The sequence below is a fragment of the Castor canadensis genome, chromosome 16 (genome assembly GCF_047511655.1).
Source record: "Castor canadensis chromosome 16, mCasCan1.hap1v2, whole genome shotgun sequence".
Lineage (NCBI taxonomy): Eukaryota > Metazoa > Chordata > Mammalia > Rodentia > Castoridae > Castor > Castor canadensis.
The window spans coordinates 71,163,779-71,186,779 of NC_133401.1; the positions used below are offsets into that span (position 1 = coordinate 71,163,779).

Genomic DNA, 23,001 nt, shown 5'->3' on the forward strand with positions numbered 1-23,001 from the left:
TCAAACAATCTGTTGCTTACAGGAGACCCATCTCATTGACAAAACAAGGTGAAAGGCTGGAAGAAAATTTACCAAGCCAATGACCCCTGAAAACAGGCAGGAGTAGCAATACTTATCTCAGACCAAGTAGATTTCAAGCTTACATTGATCAAATGAGATAAAGAAGGACACTTCATACCAATAAAAGGTGAAATACACCAAAAGGAAATAACAATTATCAACCTATATGCACCCAACGTCTATGCACCCAATTTCATCAAACATACTCTAAAGGACCTAAAAGCACCTATAGACTCCAACATAGTGATAGTGGGAGACTTTAATACCCACTATCACCCATAGAAAGATCATCCAAACAAAAAAAAAGAAAGAAATTCTAGAACTAAATCACACCAGATCAAATGGACCTAGCTGATGTCTACAGAATATTTCATCCAACCCCCGTACAATATACATTCTTCTCAGCAGCCCATGGAACTTTCTTCAGAAATGATCATATCTTAGGGCACAAAGCAAGGCTCAGCAAATATAAGAAATTAGAAATAATACCATGCATTCTATCTGAAAACAATGCATTAAAACTAGAACTCAACAACAAAAACAACAGCAGAAAGTATGCAAACAATTGGAAGCTGAACAACACATTGCTCAACGATCAGTGGGCCATTCATGAAATAATAGAGGAAATTAAAAGTTTCCTGGAAGTTAATGAAAATGAAAACATGACCTACTAGAATGTATGAGACACAGCAAAGGCAGTCCTGAGAGGAAAGTTTACAGCCATGAGTGCATACATTAAAAGGACAGAAAGATCTCAAATCAATGACCTAATGCTACATCTCAAACTCCTAGAAAAACAGGAACAAGTAAAACCCAAAACAAGCAGAAGGAGACAAATAATAAAACTAAGGGCCAAAACTAATGAAATAGAAACAAAAAAAATACAAAGAATCAACAAAACAAAAATTTGGTTCTTTGAAAAAATAAACAAAATTGACAGAACCCTGGCAAATCTGACTACAGTGAGGAGAGAAAAAACCCAAATCAGTAAAATCAGAAATGCAAAAGGGGAGATAACAACAAACACAATGGAAATCCAGGGAATCATCAGAGACTACTTGGAGAACCTATATTCCAATAAATTTGAAAGTCTTGAAGAAATGGACAGATTTCTAGATACTTATGACCATCCAAAAATAAACCAAGAGAAGATTATCCACCTGAATAGATCTATAACATAACATGAAATTGAACCAGCAATCAAGAGTCTCCAAAAAAAGAAAAGTCCAGGACCCGATGGATTCTCTACTAAATTCTATCAGACCTTTAAAGAAGAACTAATACCAACTCTCCTTAAACGTTTCCATGAAATAGAAAGGGAAGGAACACTGCCTAACTCATTCTATGAAGCCAGTATTACATTCATCTCAAAAAGACAAAGACACCTAAAAAAAGGAAAACTATAGGCCAATTTCCTTAATGAACTGCAATGCAAAAATCCTCAATAAAATAATGGCAAACCAAATCCAACAATGATCAGAAAGATCATTCACCATGACCAAATCAGCTTCATCCCAGGGATGCAGGGGTGGTTCAACATATGCAAATCTATAAATGTAATACAGCACATGAATAGAAGCAAAGACAAAAACACTTGATCATCTCAACAGATGCAGAAAAAGCCTTTGATAAGATCCAACACCACTTCATGATAAAAGCTCTAAGAAAACTAGGAATAGAAGGAATGTACGTCAGCATTGTAAAGGCTATATATGACAAACCTACAGCCAACATCATACTTAGTGCAGAAAAACTGAAACCATTTCCCCTAAAATCAGGAAGAAGACAAGGGTGCCCACTATCCCCACTCCTATTCAAAATAGTCCTGGAATTCCTAGCCAGAGCAATTAGGCAAGAAGAAGAAATAAAAGGAATACAAACAGGCAAAGAAACTGTCAAAATATCCCTATTTGCAGACGACATGATACTATATCTTAAAAACTCAAAAACTCCTAGACACCATAAACAGCTTCAGCAAAGTGGCAGGATACAAAATCACTTACAAAAATCATTACCTTTTCTATACACCAACAATGAACAAATTGAGAAAGAATATATGGAAACGATTCCATTTACAATAGCCTCAAAAAAAATCAAATACCTACTAGTAAACTTAACAAAGGATGTGAATGAACTCTACAAGGAGAACTACAAACCCCTGAAGAAAGAGATCAAGGAAGACTACAGAAGGTGGAAAGATCTCCCGTGCTCATGGATTGGTAGAATCAACACAGTAAAAATGGCTATACTACCAAAAGCAATCTACATGTTTAATGCAATTCCCATCGAAAGCCCAATGACTTTCATCACAGAGATTGAAAAATCTACCCTAACGTTCATATGGAAATACAAGAGACCATGAATAGCCAAGACAATACTCAGCAAAAAGAGCAATGCTGGAGGTATCACAATACCTGACTTCAAACTATATTACAAACCAATAGCAATAAAAACAGCATGGTACTGGCACAGAAACAGACATGAAGACCAGTGGAACAGAATAGAGGACCCGGATATGAATCCACACAACTATACTCACCTTATTTTTGACAAAGGGGTCAAAAATATACAATGGAGAAAAGACAGCCTCTTCAACAAATGTTGCTGGGGAAAGTGGTTATCCTTCTGCAAGAAACTGAAATTAGAGCCATGATCATCACTCTGTACTGGTATCAACTCCAGATGGATCAAGGACCTTAATATCAGACCCAAAACTCTGAAGTTAGTACAGGAAAGAGCAGGGAATACTCTGGAAGCAATAGGTATAGGCAAGGATTTCCTCAGTAGAACCCCAGCAGCTCAGCAACAAAGAGAAAGGATGGACAAATGGGACTTCATAAAATTAAAAAGCTTCAGCACAACAAAAGCAATGGTCTCTAATCTGAAGAGGACACCCACAGAGTGGGAGAAAATATTCGCCAGCTACACATCAGACAAGGGACTGATAACCAGAATATACAGGGAACTTAAGAAACTAAACTCTCTTAGAATCCATGACACAATTTAAAAATGGCAACTGAACTAAATAGAATTTCTTCAAAAGAAGAAATTCAAATGGCCAAAAACACATGAAAAAAATGTTCACCGTCTCTGGCCATAAAGGAAATGCAAATCAAAACCACGCTAAGATTCCACCTCACCCCTGTTAGAATAGCCATCATCAAAAACACCAACAACAACAAATGTTGGCGAGGGTGTGGGGAAAAAGGAACCCTCATACACTGCTGATGGGAATACAAGCTAGCACAACCACTCTGGAAAACAATATGGAGGCTTCTTTAAAAATCTAAACATAGATCTGCTGCACAATCCAGCAATTTTACTCCTAGGGATATACCCAAAGGAATGCAACTCAGGTTACTCCAGAGGCACCTGCACACCCATGTTTATTGCAGCACTATTCACAATAGCCAAGTTATGGAAATAGCCAAGATACCCCACCACTGACGAATGTGTTAAGAAAATGTGGAATTTATACACAATGGAATTTTACTCAGCCATGAAGAAGAATGAAATCTTGTCATTCGCAAGTAAATGGGTCAAACTGGAGAACATCATCTTAAGTATAGTTAGCCAGGCTCAGAAAACCAAAAATCATATGTTCTCCCTCATATGTGGACTTTAGATCTAGAACAAATGCAGTAATGTTATTAGACACACACACTAAGGGGAGAGCACATATAGGAAGAATGGAGATAGGTAGGAAACCCAAAACTTGAAAGTGTTTGATGTCCCACTGCAGAGGAGCTAATACAGTAACCTTAAAGTGACAGAAGTCACTATGGGAAGGTGACAGGGAATAGTGAAGAGGTCAGGTAGAGACGAGTCAATTCAGGTTGTAACACACTTGTGCATGGAAGCAATGCTAGGAATCTCTCTGTAGAGCTATCCTTATCTCAACTAACAAAAACTCTTTGTCTTTCTTATTATTGCTCATGTCTTCTCTTCAACAAAATTGAAGAAAAGGGCAGAACAGGTTCTGCTTGGAAGCAAGGCGGGTAGGGAGAGAGAGAGGGGATGAGGTAAGAAGTGGCCCAAACAATGTGTGCACATATGAATAAATGAATAAAGAAAAAAAAAAGAAGTGGCAGTGCCTGATGAGAGTCAGTCAGGAAGCCCGGAGAGAAGAGAGACAGTGATGAGGAATTGCAGGTAATTGCAGATGGCAGCAGTGTCAATGAAGGAATGCAGGATGCTAGAGCAACAATGGCAGGGAGCTTTATAATGACCTTTTTCTATTTAATTTAATTTTTGGTGGTACTGGGGCTGAACTTGGGGTATAGTGCCTGCTAGGCAAGCGCTCTACCACTTGAGCCACAACTCCAGCCCTTCTTGCTCTGGTTATTAGGAAGATAGGGTCTCGCTTTTGGCCTTGGCGACCTGCACAGTGATCATCCTGTTTATACTTCCTGCTGTACTGGGATGTTGCAGGACACCATGCCTTGCTATTTACAATTGAGATGGGGTCTCAGGAATATTTTTTCCCTGGCTGGCCTGGAACTGTGATCCTCCAGATCTCAGCCTCCCATGTAGTTGGAATGACTAGTAAACACTACCACGCCCAGCAATTATTGAGATGGGCATCTCACCAACTTTCTGTCAAGGCTGGCCTTGAACTGCAGTCCTCCCCATCTCAGCCTCCCAGGCATGAGCCACTGGTGTTCACCTTTTTTTATTTTTGAATTAGCATATAATAATAATAGAAGGGGGTTCCTTGTGATAATTGCATAATGCTTACAGTGTACTCTGAACAAGTTCACCCCCTCCATTATATTACAATCCACTTCCCTCCTCCTCCTTTTTCAAGCAGTGGTGGGCTTCATTATATATAGATGATAGATAGATAGATAGATAGATAGATAGATAGATAGATAGATGACAGACAGACATAGATATGTATATATACATATACATGTAGCATACTTCAGTCCTCTACACTCCTCAGTATCATTTTCTTTCCCTTCACCCTCCTACTGACTCCCCCCTTTTACATTCAAGTCCCATTGTAATTACCATAATCATCATTTTAGGTTTACCTTCCTCAAATGAGCAAAAGCATGTGATAATTAGGTTTTATCTTGCTCAACATGATCTCTACTTCCATCCATTTCCTTGCATACAATATAATTTCATCTTTCTTTATGGCTGAGTAATATTCCATGGTGTTTTTATATATAGCATATTTTTGTTTAACAGATATCAGGTTTGGGGCACCTTGGATGATTCCACCGTTTAACTGTTGTGAACAGAGCTGCAATAACCATGGGTATGCAAGTCTCTCTTGGGTGTGGACTCACACTCCTTCAGATATATGCCCACGAGTGGTATAGACAGCTCATAAGGCAAGTGCATTTAAAATTTTTAGAGGCAACTACATACTGATTTCCATCATGGTTGTACTAGTTTGCATTCCGACCAACAGTGTATGAGGGTTCATTTTTTTCCCCTGCATCGTCATGTGCATTTATTGTTTGTTTTCTTGATGCTTGCAATTTCACTGGGGTGAGATGGAATCTGAGTGTAGTTGGGTTTTGTTGTTGTTGTTGTTTTTGTTTGGTTGGTTGGTTTTTAGCAAACTCTAGGAAATTCTTTTGTTATAAATTACACAAAATTTATAAGCAAATCCCCCTAACTTGCATTTTGTTTAAAGTAATAACTTTATAGCATACAAATAAATTTCAAGTATGAAAAGCTCATTATTTCAATAATACCTTTGCAAGTCCAAAATCTTTGTTTTATAATAAAACTGTGTTAAAAAATAAAAAAAAACTTAAAGCCATCGGTGAGCGCCACCTAGTGCCGGAGTCCAGCATCTTCTTAAAACATTGCTCAACAACTTGCAGAGAAACATGGCTGGAAGCGACAGACAATTGAAAATAAACTACTTGCATTTTTACCATTTTAGATTGTTATCCTTCGTGTTCTCTTTTCCAGACAGAAATTCGCTTCCTCTGTAACGTTTCTCAAGTCAGCCGCTCTGTGCAGCTGCACTTGCATGCTTCCAAAATACTCTTCTTCATGTGTTCTCTTGACACTGCCTGTGGTACCAGAATGCTTTCTAGGATATGAGCAAATGTAGCTCTGTACTTCATTCTAAGTGGTTACATAATGTGTGCAGTAACAAAGGCAGCACTTCTGGAGATCCCTGCGTGTTCATGGACACGCAGTAAAGTCTTTAGTCATAGGGAAAAAGCGTATTATATTTTCAACTGAATTATCTGCACTATCCAAGACTAAATGTCTAAATAATTGTTGAAAGTTTGGTTTAATAAAGTTTGCTTCAATATTTTGTCATATGTAAGTTATATGGGTTATTCCATGCTTCTGTAGTATACGTAGGTTACTTCTCATAGCACAGAAATATGGGCCTAAAAACAGTCGGTAACATTTCCTGCATCTCTTACCTCATAGGGTCGGTCCTCTCCTCAGAGTCTTCAGTGCACTGTGGGAGGGAGGGGAACTCTAGCTTCCTTCCTGCATGGTGCAGACCCGCGTGCTGGTCGGTGGGGTGGGGAGTGATCCGACCGCTTGACCCTGGGGCTGGCAGTGACAGCAAAAGGAAGGAGGTGGGTGGAGGGGGGCTGGCGAGCTCACAGGGAACACACACACACTAGAGGACCCCAGAGACCCCAGTGGTGGCACTGGCTACAGCAGGGAAGAGGAGGATTGGGCAGCTCTTGCCTGGCCTTCATGCTGCTGCCGTCTCCCTCAATGGAGTTTCCTCTTAGTGTAGTTTTGATTTGCATTTCTTTTATGGCTAAGAATGTCGAACATTGTTTCAAATACTTATTAGCTATTGTATTTCTTCTGAGAACTGTCTGTTGAAATCATTTTCCCATTAATTACCTGGATTGTTTATTCTTTTGCTGTTTGGGTTTTGTTTGTTTGTTTGTTTTGATGTATTTTGGAATTAAGTCTGTAGATTCTGTAGTATAGCTATTTTCACAATATTATTCATGCCAATTCATGAACATGGGAGGTCTTTTAATCCTCTGGTGTCGTCTTCAGTTTCTTTCTTCAAGGTTTTAGTTTCATTGTAAAGGTCATTCACACCTTTAGTTAAGTTTATTCGTCAGTGTTTTGTTTTTTGAGGCTATCATGAATGGAATTGTTTTTCCCAATTTTTTCTCAACCTGTTAACTGTTGATATATAGAAAAGCTACCTATTTTTGTATATTGATATTATAACATGCTACATTGACAAATATGCTTATCACAAATGTTGGTATTTGTTGCAATAGCCCCCTTTTCATCTCTCATTTTATTAAATTTTATCTTTTCCCGCTTCCTTTTAGTCAGATTGACTAAGGGTTTATCAACTGTACTTATCTCCTCAAAGAACCAACTTTTTGTTTTGTTGAATCTTTGTGTAGTTTTTTGGTCTCTATTTCATTAATTTCTGCCCTAATCCTTATTATTTTACATCTACTAATTTCAGGTTTATCTCGATCTTGTTTTTCTAGGAGCTTAAGGATCATCATTAGGTTTTTATTTGCAATTTCTCTTTTTTTATGTAGATGCCCATAGATATAAACTTTCCTCTTAGTACCATCTTTGCTGTAGGTTCTGGAATGTTGTGCCTTCATTTTCATTAGCGTCTAAGGACTTTTTTATTTCTCTCCTTATTTCTTCAATGACCCACTGATCATTCAACAGTGCATTGTTCAGTCTCCACCTGCTTGAGTATTTGTGTAGTTTCTTTTGCTGTTGAGTTCTAATTTTATTACATTATGGTCTGATACAATACCAGGAGTGATTTGCTAAAACTTGCTTTGTGCCCTATGATATGATCTATTTTGAACAAAGTTCCATGGGCTGCTGAGAAGAATGTGTATTGTGCAGCTAGCTGCTGAATGAAATATGCTGTAGATATCTGTTAAGTCCATTTGGTCTATAGTGCTATTTAATGGTGAAGTTTCTTTGTTGATGTTCTCACTGGATAACCTATCTGTTGCTGGTGAGGCATTAAAGACTCCCACTATTTTATTGACTGGGATCTATCTGTGCTTATAATTCCCATCATATTTTTTAATGAAATTGAGTGGTCCAATATTTGGTGCATATGTATTAACAATTGTTATATCCTCTTGATGAATTGTTCCTTTTAATAATATGAGATGACCTTTTTGTCTCTTCTGATTAATTTTTGTTTGAGGTTATAAATGACTGTAGCTACTTTTGCCTGCTTCTAGGATCCATTTGCTTAAAAGATCTTTTTACACCCTTCCACTCTAAGCCAATGGTTTTGTCAGTGAGATGCATTTCTTATAGGCAACAAAGGATCAGGACTTGCTTTTTAATCCCATTCACCATTTCTATGTCTTTTGATTGGAGAACTGCAAACATTTACATTCAGTGTTAATATTGAAATGTGGTAGTTTCTGCCATTTTTTTTTTTTTTTGGTTTTTGATGTTTGATTCTTTCCTTCTTTTCATTTTCTTATCTACTCATCTGGTGAGATTTATATTTTCCCACATTTTCCTGCTTACTTTTATCTTCCTTTTTTGTGAAGAATTTTTTAGTATCTTCTGGAGTGCTGGTTTAGTGATCATAAATTGCTGTAGTTTTTGTTTATCATAAGAGATTTTTTTCAGTTTTGAAGTACAGTTTTTGTTTATTTGTATCTTCTTTGAGTTCATCTATCTGTTTATATTCTCTTTGATTTCACTGAGGTGTTTATGTATGTCTTCTTTCATCTCATTAATGATTCTTATCATCATTCTTTTCAGCTCAGAATTTGAGGTTTCATCCCCTTGTCTATAATTCAGATCCTTCATTATGTGATTGTTTACTTTTTTGAGGTGTTACGTTGCCTTACTCTTACATATTTCTTATGTTTCTATATTGAGATTAACTCATCTAGAGTCAACCCATTTTTTAGGAGTTTTCATCAACTAAAGTCTTTCTGTTGAATTATTTTCTATGTTCTGTCAGGACTGGACAGTAGCAGAGTTGATGTGCTATTTGTAACCATTTGGCTGGGGGTATAACAGCAACAACAAATTCACTGATTCAACATCAAACCAGATATTTACATGAAGTAAAATACCATTGATAACATTATCTATACAATCAATCACGTTATGTATGAAGGGGACTAGCATTTTCATATGGTACAGTCAGAGGTTACAAAAATAAAACCTATTTGTATAGGATTTTAAAATTAAGTAGTAAAAGTAAGTGGTGAATGAGAAAACAAGGAAGAAAGAAGATGGGATGGAGGCGAGTGAAGTGTGAAACCTGCAGGTAAACAAAATACTCATGGGCAGGAATATAGTTCAATTGTTATGGATTCAATTTACAATCAGTGATTGCAAAGGGATAGAAAGGTTCAGAATAATAAAAGAAGAAGGTAGAATAAACCACCAGTAGAATAGTTTGTAAAATACATGTAGGAAAAGTGAAAACAAAAAGTAAAGAGAAAAAAATGACAATATATAAAAGAGGTAAATTAAATATTACTTTAAAAAGTTAAAACAATTTAAAAAGTCAGTATTTGTTCCTTACTGAAGAGAACTCTCAATACGATTGGTGCTTTCCTCCAATCTCTGGTCCTCAGCTTTCTGGATTGACCAGGTGCAGCCTGGGAGGAACACTATGTACAGGGGCAGTTGCTGGGGTGAGGCAGGGAAAGTCCTGTAGAGAAATAGCAGTTCAAGGGAAGGCTGCTTTGTTGGGGTTTGATGGGATGATATTGGGCATGAGAGGTAGCAGTTAAGGTTGCTGAGCACAGATAGTGAGTCAGAAAGCACTCTTCCACTCTTGAATCCCATGCTTTTCCCAACTCAGGGAGTGCAGTGGCTGCTCTGGTTTGTCCACAGTGAGTTTTTTCATCCCTTTTCCACCCAGTCCTCCAGTTTAATGTTTCATTTGGAAAGTGAGAGGCAAATAGCTCCTGTCACTTGTTTATAAACATACACCATTGGGTTAAACAGTGGGTTTAGGGCTGTAACCATTCAGCTAGCTCAATTCCACACTCCTCCTTGTCTTGGGATAGAGACTCAGATGCTGAGCTCTAGCCAGCAGGCCTCCTTGCCTCCCTGGCTCTTTCTTGAGGAAGAGGCCCAGGTGTCTAGCAGCATCACCCACTCACCAGTCCAGGGCCATGTGTGGGGGACATTAATCACTCAGCTTAGCCAGAATTCTTCTAAGGGGTCAGATATATTTGTGCCTATACACTGTATTTGGCTGAGCAATGGCACTCAGGTTTAACACTGGTTATAGGAAAGTTCACACTGCTTCACCCACTTGTCAGTCCAGGGCCAGATGTAGGGGCTTTTAATCTGCCTGATTCTTAGAACATTTTCTCCAGGGGACAGATGTATCTACATCTGCGCACTGGACTAACCTGTGTGGTGGGGCCAGTTTGCCCCACTAGTTCACTTCTGTGCCAGTCTTTTTGCTCTAGGCAGTGGGGCACAGATGCCAGTTGCCTTCTGTCCAGTGGCCCAGTCAAGACTTGCAAACCTGCGCATAGCCCTGCATGCAGTTGTTTTGTTGATGGGTGGCCCACACAAGTAGCTCTTGCCAAAAAACGAACAAAGCAGAACAATTTTTAAAAACCTGGTCTGGGAAGATTGCGGGATGGATCAGATCTGTATGGTGGTTCTGATCTCCCTCAGACCAAGCTTTTCTCTAGTTCCTTTAGAGGTTTAGTTAAGAGTTCAGTATTTTTTTTTTGGCAGACAGCTATCTGTTCTTCTTCTTCTTTTCTTTTCTTTTTTTTTGGTCCCCTCCCCTAGTTTACTAACTTGTCCACCTCTCTTTGAAGTCATATACCTGAGATTTTATTTCTTGTTTGTGGCAACACAGTAAAGTGGTGCCTGTCAAACTTAGTGGCATCTTGGAAAACTCTAGTCATTTCCATTTGTTCTCAGTGTTGGAGGACTGAAGCCATGAAAGAAAGACTGCACTGCTGTTGGGTTTTTGAGTTCAAACTTGAGGTATGGGAAAAAGGAGTGTAAGGATTTTAAAGAGTCTTTGTCCTAAGACACAGTGGGTGCAAGACCCAAAGTGTAAAGCCCAAACTGGGGAACTCCTGTTAGCAATCTTCCCAGTAATCCATCATAAGCCATCCTGATGCTTTGACTATCTACAGCCAAGGGTGATGGCAGCCAAATAGTTCCCAGGGCTCTAATGTGGAAGTGTCACAAACTATAACCCTGTATCCAACACTCATCTTTCTCATAATGAAAACTGCAATGAACTATCAAAAATGACTGCTTTCTTTATTCCTTTATTTTCTATCCAAATCCTTCCTTTATTCTCTTCTTTTATTCTCTCCTTTCTTTATTCCTCCTTTGTTTGTCCATCAAGTTCATCTCAGGTATCTGCTGATGTGTCTGGCTCTCTCCTGGTTACTGGAGAGTCTAAGATGAAAATCTTACATTCCCAACACCTGTCATTCTAGAGTGGACTGTTTTGTGTTCTTAAGATAATATACCAGAGATTGGATAAAATTTTCAATGTTTGTTTGTTCAGAATATTTGTTTTGTTTTATTTTATTTACCTTTTTGAGACAAAGTCCTACTATGTAGACCAAGCTGGACTGAAAGTCACTATGCTGCCTAGGATGGCCACTAACTCTCAATCCTCATGTTTCAGCCTCCTGAGTACTGAGATTACAGGTGTGCATCATCATGACCACCCAGACTGAGTAATTTATAAAGTATGTATATTTGCCTCATGGTTCTTCAAGCTGTCAAGTCAAAGGTTAAGGAGCCTGGCCTTGCTGCTGGTCATAACATGGTGGAATGTGTAAGGGCAGAAGAGCATGTGGGAAGGAAAGCAAAAGGGGGGCACCTCACTTTTATTAAAATCTCTCAGAAAACTAACCCACTCCTGAGAAAAGACAAGTACTGTGATCAATCACAAGGGCAGAGTCCTCAAGACCTCAGCCCGTCTTACGTGCGCACACCTCCAAACTCTGATATATTAGAGATAGAATTTCCAAAACAAAGTCTTTGGGGCACAATTCTAAACACAGCACAGGGAGAAAGTCAGAGCAGTGAGATAGCTAAGTGACAGGTAGGCTTCATGTGACGGAGCACAACCAACAGGTGGTTGCTGCAGCAGTGATAGACATGAACAGGGGCAAGATTTGGAGACTGTGGAGTGCGAAGTGGATGGAACTTGTGACCTTCTTGACTATGTGATACCCAGCACCAAGCCGAATGTCTTAAGAAGGCAAAGGACAACTTTGTGCTCAGTCTCTGTGTATGGGTCTCTCTTTTACAGCACTTTTGCAACTCAGTGAAAGGGAAGAATATGTACCACCCCCAAATATACCACCTGAGCTCAAGGATGACATTGAGCTGGTGGCAATTAAAGAGAAACAGATGATAGGAAAGCTCCCTGTCCTTCACCCATAGTCTAAAAGCAGGACATAACTTTATAAAGGTGCCCTTCTTCTGCTGTCTACCAGGAAGGATAAAGATTGGTCACGGTGACATCAGACTCTTATCAGCACCAGAGCAATCTATAAAACAACCTTAACAACCAGACAAGATCTATCAAGCATTTGTCTTCCCATAATCTCTTGCCCCTAGACATTGAAAATCTATTGCCTTTTGTCTTGTTACTTCTGTGAAAATCTGTTCTTTATTTCAGATGGCATATAATCCAGAGTATCTTTTTTGATCAACCATAGGAGCTTTGCCATATCCTTCCAGGAGAAGGCTTATCTTAGGCTTGTCAGAATTAGTTCATTCTGACTATATATGTAGAGTATTGAGGAGCCAAAATTTGTGGTTGTCCCCTGTACACTGCCATTTTCAAGAAAGATGAACCAGATAATACAGGGGCTCATCAAAGAACAGAGAGAAAGGGCCAAACATAAAAACACATTACAAACATGGTCTCTCAAAGGATATCTAAAGACCGTGGAACCCCACAACACTCCTATCAAAAATCACTTCTTTCCACCCCCCACCCCAGGGAGCTCTCCTCCAAACTCTGTTTGATCCTTTCCTGTCTCAGTTAGGTAACTCAACACTCACATTTAAATTTTTTCTCAGACTTGGGACAGGCAACAGTTCATTGTATCTAACTGCTCTCACAAAACCACCGAAGCCCTCAATCCAAATTTAAGGTGAGGAGAATCTGTCCCCATAAACAACTCCCTTAAAATTCTCCCTCTAAACATCACTTCACAAACTCACACACACACCCCTACCCTCTCATACTTTCAGAAAGGACAGAACTTTAATAGCTTCTAAGGGTTTCTTGATCAACTCAACTGGAAATTTATATGGAGTGAATTGCCTTGAAATTGAACAATTGTGGCCATGCCTCCGTCAAAGTGAAAAATGATGGGTCCTATTTTGATGTTCTATTACACATAGCACCAGGAACTTCACCCTGGAGACTAAGAATTTTCAGTGAATTTTGAATGTGAGCTTTGATCCATGGAAAGGAAAGATATTTCGGTTTGTGAAGGCACTACATTAAAAATGTGGAAGAAAACCAAGACAATTCGCCAGTTTGTGACACAAACTGTTACAAACTTGTCACAAAATAGGGAGTAAATGAATCTGAGCACCACCACCCCAGAAGACCTAATATATGGGCTGTCCATGGATTCAGTCCTGAACTCTGTTCCAGCCTCATCTATTCACACTTTGGTTATCTCAGCCTGTCCCATGTTATCCAATATAAAATATAAGCTGCTACCTATTCTGAATTTTTTTAACACAAGCTTGGTTTGTGCAAACCTCCAACTTCAAAACGATTTTCATAATTTTAGGTTATTGGATAAGAATACTCTCTGAATTATTCTAGAGAATTTTATGGCCATTAGTCAGGTATAGCTAGTTCTGTCACTTGCAGCTCTTCAGGCTACAACACCAGCACAACACTAGGTGGCACCTGTCACACCCCTTTGATCTCCAAGGAGGAAAGCAATCATTCCTGAATTCCAAAGTGGTCCTTGGGTATTTATGCTAAAGCATTCTTTGTTTTTTCCTCACATTTTATTCTCACAATATTTAGCTACAAAACAGTATCTGTTGGGTATGATAATTTAAACAACACAGAGTTATAAAATAAAAAACTGGATTTTTATTCTTGCACTTTTTTACCCTCAAATAACCATTGTAAACACTCTAATATGCCTTCTTCTACATTTGGAATGTTTTTCCTTTTTATTTTATATTTTCACCAAAATGTATAATATTTATTAATTTGCCAAAAAGCATGTCTTAAATTTCCAAGGCAAATGTATGTATATGTAATATATATATATATATATATATATATATATATATATATATATATATATGTTTGTGTGTGTAATATATATGTATATATGTGTGTATGTATATATATAATATACACATGTGTGTATATATGCACACACATATATATGCATATATATGCATGTTTATAGATGTACACACACATATATATATGTATAGATATGCCTGTCCCCTGACTCCAGACCCAAATATTGCATTATTCATCCAACATCTCCCTCTGGTAGCTGGTATGCCTGAAAAGATCTTGAGTGAACCTGACTCTAGATCCCTCTCTTCACTCCAGCTCCTTCCAGTCTTCTCCAATCCAATAGTGGTAATGCCACCCTCCCCGTTGCACACAGGTCATTTACATAACCCTATCTAGGGCTGGAGGTGTAGTTCAAGCAATACAGCACCTGCTTAGCAAGCACAAAGTCTTGAAATCAAACAGCAATAACTGAGGGCTGAGTGAGTGAGATGGATGAAGTTGCTAAGAGAGAGTTCCTTTCCACCATGAAGAATGACTCATTCCAGACCATTGTGGTGTGCCTCACACCCCCATATCTGGTATCATTTATTCCAGGTTTCTGGAGAATGGCCAATGACAGGCTGAGCACTAAGCAGCTACCCCCATAAGAAAATAAAAGGCAAACACCCCAGTGATCAAGGAAGTATGTGCAGGGCTGCCAGAGTGACTCAAGTGGTAGAGTGCCTGCCTAGCAAGTGTGAGGCCCTAGATTTAAACCCTAGTGCAGCCAAAATAAATAAATAAGGGAAGGACACCTGTGCTCCTGTGAGCACAGAGAAAGACTTCAGAATAGTGGGACTCAGATGAACGAGGGATGTGAACCCCAACACTCAAGGTTCTGAGCAAATGTCAACCATACAAGGTTCTGTCCTCCTGTTTAAACCCTACATCACTTGTGGCTAGATGGATACTTCTGCTTCATGTTATTGTTTCTTCAGGAGTCAAAATAGGATACTAGGGCAGGGAGCATGGGTGGGTGCCAAGTACCTTGTCTTTGACTGAGTATTGCCTTGGCTATTCGTGGCCTCTTGTGTTTCCATACAAGAGATTTTTCAATCTCTTTAATGAATGTCATTGGAATTTTGATGGGAATTGCATTAAACATGTAGATTACATTTGGGAGTATCGACATTTTTACTATGTTGATTCTACCAATCCATGAGCATGGGAGAGCTCTCCACTTTCTTTAGTCTTCCTCAATCTCTTTCTTCAGAAGTGTATAGTTTTCCTTGTAGAGGTCTTTCACATCTTTTGTTAGGTTTACATCTAGGTATTTGATTTTTTTGAGGCTACTGTAAATGGAATTATTTTCATACATTCTTTTTCAGTTCGCTCATTGTTAGTGTATAGAAATGCTAATGATTTTTCTATGTTGATTTTATATCCTGCTACCTTGCTATAGTGATTGATGATGTCTAGAAGCTTCTGAGTAGAGTTTTTTGGGTCTTTAAGGTATAGGATCATGTCATCTGCAAATAGGGATATTTTGACAGTTTCTTTACCTATTTGTATTCCTTTTATTCCTTCTTCTTGCCTAATTGCTCTGGCTAGGAATTCCAGTACTATGTTGAATAGGAGTGGAGATAGTGGGCATCCTTGTCTTGTTCCTGATTTTAGAGGGAATGGTTTCAGTTTTTCTCCGTTAAGTATAATGCTGGCTGTAGGTTTGTCATATATAGCTTTTATAATGTTGAGGAACTTTCCTTCTATTCCTAGTTTTCTTCGAGCTTTTATCATGAAATGATGTTGGATCTTATCAAAGGCTTTTTCTGCATCTATTGAGATGATCAAGTGGTTTTTGTCTTTGCTTCTGTTAATGTGGTTTATTACGTTTATTGAGTTTCGTATGTTGAACCACCCCTGCATCCCTGGGATGAAGCCTACTTGGTCGTGGTGAATAATCTTTTTGAAGTGTTGCTGAATTCGGTTTGCCATTATTTTGTTGAGGATTTTTGCATCAATGTTCATTAAGGAGATTGGCCTTTAGTTCTCCTTTTGGAGGTGTCTTTGCCTGGTTTTGGGATAAGTGTAATACTGGCTTCATAAAATGTGTTTGGCAGTTTCCCTTCCCTTTCTATTTCATGGAACAGTTTAAGGTGGGTTGGTATCAGTTCTTCTTTAAAGGTCTGATAGAATTCAGCAGAGAATCCATCAGGTCCTGGACATTTCTTTTTGGGGAGACTCTTGGTTGCTGCTTCAATTTCATTTTGTGCTATAGGTCTATTCAGGTGATTATTTTCTTCTTGGTTCAGTTTTGGATGATCATATGTATCTAGAAATCTGTCCATTTCTTTTAGATTTTCAAATTTATTTGAATATAGGTTCTCAAAGTAGTCTCTGAGGATTTCCTGGACTTCCATGGTGTTTGTTGTTATCTTCCCTTTTTCATTCCTAGTTCTACTAATTTGGGTTTTTTCTCTCCTCATTTTAGTCAGGTTTGCCAGGGGTCTATCGATCTTGTTTATTTTTTCAAAGAACCAACTTTTTGCTTCATTAATTCTTTGAATGGTTTTTTTGGTTTCTATTTCATTGATTTCAGCTCTTATTTTTATTATTTCTCTCCTTCTATTTGTTTTGGGATTTGCTTCTTCCTGTTTTTCTAGGAGTTTGAGAAGTATCATTAGGTCATTGATTTGGGATCTTTCAATCTTTTTAAGATATGCACTCATGGCTATAAACTTTCCTCTCAAGACTGCCTTAGCTGTGTCCCATAGGTTCCGGTAGGTTGAGTTTTCATTTTCATTGACTTCCAGGATCTTTTTAATTTCCTCTTTTATTGCATCGATGATCCATTCTTCATTAAGTAATGAGTTATTTAGTTTGCAGCTGTTTGCATGTTTTTTGTCTTTACTTTTGTTGTTGAGTTCTACTTTTACTGCATTGTGGTAAGATAGTATGCACGGTATTATTTCTATTTTCTTATATTTGCTGAGGCTTGCTTTGTGTCCTAGGATATGATCTATTTTGGAGAAGGTTCCATGGGCTGCTGAGAAGAATGTGTATTGTGTAGAGGTTGGATGAAATGTTCTGTAGACATCTACTAGGTCCATTTGATCTATTGCATATTTTAGATCTTGGATTTCTTTATTGAGTTTTTGTTTGGATGACCTATCTATTGATGATAATGGGGTGTTAAAGTCTCCCACAACCACTGTGTTGGCGTTTATATATGCTTTTAGGTCTTTCAGGGTATGTTTGATGAAATTGGGTGCGTTGACATTGGGTGCATACAGATTGATGATTATTATTTCCTTTTGGTCTATTTCCCCTTTTATTAGTATGGAATGTCCTTCATTATCTTGTTTGATCAATGTAGGTTTGAAATCTACTTTGTCAGAGATAAGTATTGCTACTCCTGCCTATTTTCGGGGGCCATTAGCTTGGTAAATCTTCTTCCAGCCTTTCATCCTAAGCATATGCTTGTTTCTGTCGGTGAGATGAGTCTCCTGTAAGCAACAAATTGTTGGATCTTCTTTTTTAATCCATTTTGTCAAATGGTGTCTTTTGATGGGTGAATTAAGTCCATTAACATTAAGCATTAGTACTGATAGTTATATGGTGATTCCTGCCATTTAGTTGTCTTAGTTGTTTGAAGGTTTGATTGTGTGTACCTAAGTTGAGGTTACTCTCTACTGTCTTGCTTTTTCTTATCCTGTGGTTTGGTGCTGCCTGCCTTTTCATGGTTAAGTTGGGTGTCACTTTCTGTGTGCAGAATCCCTTGCAGAATCTTTTGTAATGGTGGCTTTGTGGTCACATATTGTTTTAGTTTCTGCTTATCATGGAAGACTTTTATTGCTCCATCTATTTTGAGTGATAGCTTTGCTGGGTAGAGTATCCTGGGCTTCAAGTTATTTTCATTCAGTACCCGGAAGATCTCACCCCATGCTCTTCTTGCTTTCAATGTTTCTGTTGAGAAGTCTGCTGTGATTTTGATGGGTTTACCTTTGTATGTTACTTGTTTTTCCTCTCTTACAGCCTTCAATATTCTTTCCTTAGTTTCTGAACTTATTGTTTTAATGATGATATGTCGTGGAGTACTTCTATTTTGATCTGGTCGTTTGGTGTCCTGGAGGCCTCTTGCATCTGTATGGGATTATCTTTTTGTAGATTTGGGAAATTTTCCATTATTATTTTGTTGAATATATTATGCATTCCCTTTGCTTGCACCTCTTCTCCTTCTTCGATGCCCATGATTCTCAAGTTTGGTCTTTTGATGGAGTCAGTGAGTTCTTGCATTTTCTTTTCACAGGTCTTGAGTTGTTTAATTAATAGTTCTTCAGTTTTTCCTTTAATTACCATTTCATCTTCAAGTTCTGAGATTCTGTCTTCTGTTTGTTCTATTCTGCTGGATTAGCCTTCCATTTTGTTTTGCAGTTCTGTTTCGTTCTTTTTTCTGAGGTTTTCCATATCCTGGCAGTTTTCCTCTTTAATGTTGTCTATTTTTGTCCTGAGTTCATTTATCCATTTATTCATTGTGTTCTCTCTTTCAGTTTTGTGTTTATACAGTGCTTCTATGGTTTCCTTTATTTCTTCTTTTGCTTTTTCAAATTCTCTATTTTTATTGTCTTGGAATTTCTTGAGTGTCTCCTGTACATTTTGGTTGACCCTATCCAGTATCATCTCTATAAAATTCTCATTGAGTACTTGTAGTATGTCTTCTTTTAAATTATTCTTGTGGGCTTCATTGGGTCCTTCGGCATAGTTTATCTTCATTTTGTTGGAGTGTGGATCTGAGTTTCTGTTCTCTTCATTCCCCTCTGGTTCCTGTACTAATTTTTTGCTGTGGGGAAACTGGTTTCCCTGTTTTTTCTGTCTTCCTGTCATTGTCCTTGGTGTTGTTACTGTCCCTGTCCTGGGTGCAATTAAGTATTTTCTAGCTTGTAATAATAACCATGGTAATATTTAGAATGGAAGGGTGAGCTGAGATGGAAAGCAAGAAGTTAAAGAAAAGGTGAAAACAAATATACAGACAAGAGGGAGAAAGCAGAACAAGATATCAGACAAGAGAATTTCAAAGGTATAAACAGAGAGTGTTAGTGTACTAATTGACAGTAAGCTGAACAGACATTAGAGAGACAGAGAGAGGATTGAAAATCAAAGATAAAAAAATAAAAAATAAGTAAATGAAAGTAATATCTATATATAAAAATGAATTAAAATAAAATGGAAAATAGAAAATTAAAAAAAAAAAACCAAAAACTTCCAAGTTTATATGCAATGCAGTTTCACTCTTAATAATTTGGGTGTCTGTCTCAATCTCCAGTCCTGGAGTTGGTGCCTCAGATGTTGTTCTGTAGTTGTCTCACCAAAGGGGATGCATAAAGTAGAGCAAAACTACACACTCATACACAAACACACACACACACATACACAAACACACACACACACACACACACACACACACAAAGCCCCACCAAGTGTCCCAAGTTCAAATGCAATACAGTTTCAGTAAGTTTTTCAGCTTGCAGGTGTAATTCGGTTGTTCTCTCATCAAAGGTAGGGAGAAAAAGAAAAAAAAAGCCTCTGGAGACAGTTCTGAGGGTGGTATCTGCAACTGTGGCTACCCTGCCTGCTGCTCTCAGCCTGTAGCTGGCGGCATTATTTATGCAGATCTCTAGGGTGAGCTAGCACTCACCTGGTCCCACAGGCTTTGTTTGCTCAGAGTTCTCCTGTGCGGGAGCCTCTGCTACAGGCTTTCCCCTTTCCAAGCACTGGGAAAGGTGACACTGCCCCTGCGTTGTCAGGCCTGCGTGTTTGTTTACAGTTCATGTGGGAGGTGGGTCTTCCCCCCTCTTCTCTGAAGTTTTCCTCCCACTGCCACTTTCAGAAGCTTTCCTGCTCCTGCTTACTGGGCGGTGCTGCTGCTTCTGCTGGCCGCCATGTTTACTTACAGTTCACGTGGGAAGTGGGTCTTTCCTCCTCTCCTGTGGAGTTTTCCTCCCTCCTCCACTCTCACAAGCTTTCCCACTCCTGGTTGCTGGGTGTGCGCCCTGCTCCTGCCAGAGCCTCTCCAGCCCTCCCGGCTTGTTTATTTACAGTCCCAGGAAGGATTCCCTTCCCCCAATCTTCAGCGCTCAGGGCGCCCCACCCTCTTTCCAGCGTGTCTTAACTGTTCTTATTGCTTATTACTCAGTTTCTCTTTTTTTCCCAGGTGGAGGTCAGTCTGTCCAGGGAGCTATGCTGCTCTGGCCCAGGCTTGTCTGTGGGGGTACCGCGGTACCGTGAAGCTCACCTGGTCCGTGTCTTCCCAAGCTGTATGGGCGCCGGCCACTGGCGGCCCCAGGGGCCCTCCTCGTTTCTCCGTTTAACGTGAAGTGGAGATTCTCTGCACTGGCTGGAGATGTGGAGGGGTCAAAGTTATGCCTTTTCTCAGTGATTATGACTGCAAAGTGTGTCTCCAGCGTCTCTCCAAGATTTCTCTATAGGAGTGTCGCTTTCTGCTTCCTACCTCTAGCCGCCATCTTGCTCTCTCTATATAATGTTTTATAAGACGCATAATATTTCTTTTTTATCTGGGATAAATTTTCTATCTCTTAATGAAGGTATCTAATTTGCCACTTTCTTTAAAAGTTACTGATTTTATTTGACTTATATTTGTCTTTGTATTTTTTATTCCTATTAAATGTGCTTTTTTGTGTATTATCTTTCTTATGGGATAAATGGACAATACAGTTTTTCTTTCTTTCTACTCCCTCTAGTAGTTTGAAGATTTATAACCAATACCTCTTTGTAATTATCAATAACAGTATGTAAAGTGTATTTAAAACTTTATGTTTCTTAATACTGAGATGTACTGGTCATTACTGAATGAGACAAGATCTTCAGCTTGTTTTTGCTTCTCCTAATGTCTATTCTGCCCTTGCCAAACTACCAGGATTAGTGGAAGTCATCTGGAAGATATTTTTCAGGTGTTTTTATATACAATCTTTTCTTTTTTAGAACCTGTTTCCTAGAAATTGCATGAAACATCACAGGTACACTAAAAGGAGTTATACTAACAACTCCTTTTGGTAGTTAATTTTCTCACCACTTTTTTTATGTCTCATGCAATTTATCTTTCCATTTTTTTCTTCTTTGACCTATTTATTACTGTCATCATAACATGCCAGATGTCACTCTTGTGACCGTTTTGAGTTAAAAATTGCATACACAGTATTTCCAAAGACTATGACCTTGATGCAATCAGATCTCATATAATAAAGATGATAAGATACCGTCTGTTCTATTGCTATGTAACAAATTACCACAAATTTAGCAACTTAAAACAAACAACACATAGTTAGGATATCTCAGTTCCCGTAGATCAGGAGAATCAGGAGTCCAGGCACAGCTCTAGATGGATCTTCTGATCAGGTCTCAAGAGGCTGCAGTCAAGGTGTCACTAGGCTGTAGTTCTCACCTGGGCTCCCTGTCCTCTAAACCCATGAAGGCTGTTGTCAGGATTCAGTTTTTTGTGGCTGTATGGCTGGGGTCCCCATTTCTTGCTAGCTGGTATTCTCTTTTAGGCAGTTCACCACATGATTCTTGCTTTCTTCCTGCAGTCTTCCAAAGAATGTCTTTTAAAGAGACTTCTAAGTCTCTGTCTCCTATGTTTTATAGAGTTTCACATCTTTATTCCTGGTCTCTTCCTCCCATCCTCAATTAATCCTCCTGGAGTCTGCTCCTGTGGCTGTTGAGTTCAGCTGACCATGTGCAGAGGAAAGGGCCTTTGCTGGCCATCCAAATCCAATAGAGGCTTCCTCACCTCCCAGTCAGCCCCTCTGATACCCAATCTAGCTTTGGGGAGACATTTTAGGAATTACCAGAAGTCAATTCCAAATTATGTTCTCCTTTTATTTTTGTCTCTGGCAGTGACTCAAAACAGTTTCATTCTTAGCCTCAAATTGGGAAGGAACCAGGTGTGGTGGTTCATGTCTTTAATCCCAGTGTTGAAGCAGTTGAGGTACATACACCTACTCAATTTTAGCTGAGAACTTGGAATGTTACCTGGTCCTAGGCTTAATGGTTTAAGTGCAGAGCTGGGTGATCAACCCAGAATGTGAATTTTCTTTTTGGAAAGTCTATAATGACACTGCCACTCTTTCTTTTATAATTTTCATGGTAGAGATCATTGGTGTGTGTGTGACTGCATTGTCATCGTAATAGTAGACTATTTAAGTAGACGTTAAAAAACCTAACCCTAAAAGAATAACAGGGAAGACAGAATGGCTCCTATGAAAGAAACAAAGAAGGGAGGGAGGGAGAAAATGAGAAAAGGACAGAAAAGAAAGCTGTTTCTAGGCTAATGACATGTCCAAGTATAACTTTCAAAAAAATGTAAAAAAGAGTAAACAAATATAACTACTTCAAAAATAAACTGAACCTGTGTCAAAAATTTTATGCAGCTTATTAATTTATGAAGTAATCAATAATACAATTAATGACTAGTTCCATAAACATTCGAGGTATGATATCCTTAGAGGTAACCAAATGTAGAAATGTTGGGATGTTTCTTGACTTATTTATATACAAAATTTTTTAATGTCCCACAGAGCAATAAATCACCCACTTTGGAGCTTTATTGTTTTTTTGTTATTCAGAAATTATTTGCAACTCTACTGGACAAAAGTCAGCAAGTTCAATACGCAATTTCACTATGCCTGGGACCTCTAAATTGTAGTAAGCAGTAATCAAAGTGC

The 23,001-nt window shown here is 38.6% G+C and overlaps 1 long non-coding RNA gene and 1 pseudogene across 1 annotated transcript in view; both read right to left on the reverse strand.

Moving 5' to 3' along the window:
- Positions 1-23,001, reverse strand: part of LOC141417974 (uncharacterized) — a 253,122-nt gene that overhangs the window by 111,195 nt on the left and 118,926 nt on the right. The window lies entirely within an intron of this gene.
- Positions 5,962-7,652, reverse strand: LOC109674157 (serine/threonine/tyrosine-interacting protein pseudogene; annotated as a pseudogene).